A 3706-nucleotide genomic window follows, 5' to 3' on the forward strand; every position below is an offset into this window, starting at 1 on the left:
ATGCGGAATTACAGCAGGCGATTAGCGATGATTTTAGGTTCAGATCTAAATGAACGGCGACATGAGAACGATTTTTGGATTGTTACCTGCAAACAAACAGGACGAAAATCGTTAAAATTTTCTGCGTGATAACCCCCCCCCCTGTAATAGGGCCCTTACTTTGCATCAGTATTTCCTCACCTGCCTAAAACTATTGCACAGTACTTGTATATATGACTTATGTGTTCAGTGTACGATCACTATGATGGTTTATCGCAAAGCATGCCGGGGATCCTAGGTAAGTTAGTGTATTTGTCAATGTTTTGCTAACTGGCGCCCAGACCGATTACTGTTGACCGCGGCATCTAGAGTTAGGGCCCTATTCCACGGGACGATTATCGTTCGAATAATCGTTAACGATCTCAAACGACCGCTATTGCGAAAGACCTGAAAACGTTCACTCATTTCCATGGACTGATAATCGTTACTTATGATCGTATATGCGATCGTTTTTTCTTCGCTATTGCGTTCGTATCTACTGAGAACGACCGAACGACGTCTTATTCAATGCAAACTATTTGCGAATGTTTTGCGAACGAGCAACGATAAAAATAGGTCCAGGTCTTATAAAGCGATCAACGATTTCTCGTTCGGTCGTTAATCGTTAACTGCATTTCAACCGAACGATTATCGTTTAGATTCAAACGATTTAACGATAATCTGAACGATAATTGTCCGGTGGAATCGGGCCCTTAGACAACCACTGATGGTGAGTGTCTGATGAATATACCAAATATACGCCCCATTAATCCAATGGAGTTCAGGGGTCCTGATAGGTGTAGTGTCTATTGTAGGGCCTTTAAAGGGGAACTACAGTGAAAAAGAACATGATACCAAGATCTCTAGAGACATGGACTGAGGTAAACATGCTGAATAATGTTTGAATCACCTGCAGCCAGGGGGGGTGCAAGAACATAAATAATGTATACTTACCCATCCCCATGTTCCCCAGTGCTGCTTACCAATTTCTGACAGCCGCCGGAGCTCCTGCTGCTGAAACGTCATGTACCTACCTGATGGATTGCCCACTCAGCCAATCAGCGACTGGGGTGGGACACCACTGCAGTCACTGACTGGCTGAGCAGGCAATCTCGGAGGAGCTGTGACGTTTCGGCAGCTGGAGGCAAGTACGGGACATACCTGGATGCCGTCTGAAAAGAATCGTTATGTAGACGACATCTGCACCAAAAAGTCCAGGGTTATTCTGATACATGTTTATTATATGAAGATGACACAATACTGCCGGCTATCACATGACACAGCACCGCCACCAGCTACAATATCAATCACATTGATCATTACTGAATATAAAGACATTATTGTCCATTATATTTACACTCCTTTGTTTCTATTTAGCAGAGTTTCCCCCTCTTTGTGCAGCCTGCAGTGTAAAGAATGGAGGGTTTCAATCTGGATGCATATATATGTTATATTATAGCCTGGTTCCTATGCCGATTATAGACGCCATGCTCCTCTTCTGCAGCAGGTCCAATTTTATCCAAAGCCTACTCCAATAGGTGCTGAAATGCTCCAGTTTATGTGCTTCAGCCATTTAGGCTTTTTAAGCTTAAACCGTCTCACATCTCTGGGACTCTCCTGAAAAAAAGAAACATATAATCCCTCATTACATGGTTGTTATCACTTTATCAACAAGCGTAGTCAATGAGAGTAGTCCAAGAATGCTTATCCGTGTGAAGAATTCCCTCCAGGATACAACCCTAACCTATCCCTGTCTGTAAGTAGGAAGAAGGAAAGTGAGAGCTCCTCCGGCCTGCACCCTGCTCTTGGGAATTGCAGTGCTAAAGAGACAATTGGGTGTTTTCCCACCACTGAGCTCAGCTGCTGTCAGGTCCCTACTACTACAGTCTGTTACAGGTCCAGGAATGAACTTGATCATTCTTTGGACGGAGAAAGGAATCCACCTGTGCATAGAATGGAGTCTATGACACGGGCGGAGACGCGCCCGCTCACGGACTGCGGCGGGTGGATTGTGTAACAGAGTTTCTGTCTCTATTCAGCAGCGTGCACATACCCTATGGGTGCGTGCACACTACGGATTCCGTCGCTCGTACCCGCACGTGGGGGCGCGCATCTCCGCCCGTGCCATAGACACTATTCTCTGCATTCCGCCAAAAGAAGTGACATGTCAATTCTTTCGGCGGAATTCCGCCGCGTGCAAGTACTAGGGAAGGAATCCACCGCGGGTCATACGCAGGAATTCCGTAGTGTGCACGCACCCTTATTGTGGATAGAGGACACTGGTCGAGCTGAGTAACCACAAGTCTAGGGACGTGTATTTTTTTTTTAACAATCCAAGTATTGTACCGTCCCTCTTGGGAGATCTATAACCATAATTCTTATCTGCAGTTGAGGGTTTTTCAACTCAATCCCCTTGAAATGAATGGAGCTGAATTGCAATACCACGCACAACCTGAGGACAGGGGTGGTGCTATTTTTTCAAGAAAGTGAAAAAGCAGAACTATTCCCTTTAATGTTTAGAGACTAGACGGCCATCATCCTGCAACCAGATCCGGCCATGTTGGAGTGAGGTTTTTGATGTGTCAATCATCTCAACCTTAGAGGTAGCAGTCCCCATGAGCTGATGACCCCCAATATTGTTACACCCTCTAATCTATATAGAAAACCAGCAGTGAAGAAGCTGAGGGCACAGATATTATTATTTCCTATAATTATAGTCTCACCATCTTTGCCCAGTAGATGTTGGCATTGCTGCAGAGAAGGCTCACGCTCATCCCCACGTCTATAGGGTTAGCTGCCTGCTCCGGTGTAACGCTATAGGTGATCTGATCATCACTTGACGGGTCCTGGGCAAATAATTGAGATGTGTTATACAGAGAAGAGTTAGAAAGTGAGTGAGGCAGATATTTGGTTGTGTCCCCTGCCCCCCTATAGTCGCAGCATTACTGACACTTACATTGGTCTTGGCATTATCCATCAGTGTGAGTATATCCTGTATAGATGGAATCTGGGACCTGTCCATCCTCAGCACACAACACACGTTGCTGCTTATCGTTCTGATCCCAATAAGATTCTATGTGGGAAAAAAGATATAAGTGCAAGATGTATATGCAAGCACAGTATATATAGGGTGGATTTTCTAGAGTACAGGGGATCTGGCTTCTCAGGATGCTCCCTACTTGGGGGGCTAGGTACTAGGCATAATACCTATAAGGGGGGGGGGGGCGGTGACTGTGAATACTGACTACAGGGGGGACCTGGTGACTGTGAATACTGCCTACAGGGGGGATCTGCCTACTATGGATACTATCTACAGGGGGCTCAAGCAACTAGGGATATCACCATGGAGGGGGGGGGGGACCGACTTAATGTGGCAAATTACCCTACTGCGGGAACTGTTGATATACTGGACTGACTTATCTACCACCGATGGAGGGACACCAAGGAGGGCATTTTTATAATATGGGGCACTATATGTGGGTAAAGGTAAGGAGGCAGGTGGAAGGATGTTGAAACCTAAGATGTTTATCTGGCGGGTTCTGGAGAAATGAGTCGTGGCTGTAATAAATCATCTTGAAAAGGTAAAGTGAATAAAGGAATCTGTGAAGATGTCACCTGAGAGTCACTGGATGTAACTGCATTGTAATCTCTTATAGGATCTACAGTGTCTGTGGTGGTAGTGGTCATC

The sequence above is a fragment of the Dendropsophus ebraccatus genome, chromosome 12, assembly GCF_027789765.1.
Source record: "Dendropsophus ebraccatus isolate aDenEbr1 chromosome 12, aDenEbr1.pat, whole genome shotgun sequence".
Lineage (NCBI taxonomy): Eukaryota > Metazoa > Chordata > Amphibia > Anura > Hylidae > Dendropsophus > Dendropsophus ebraccatus.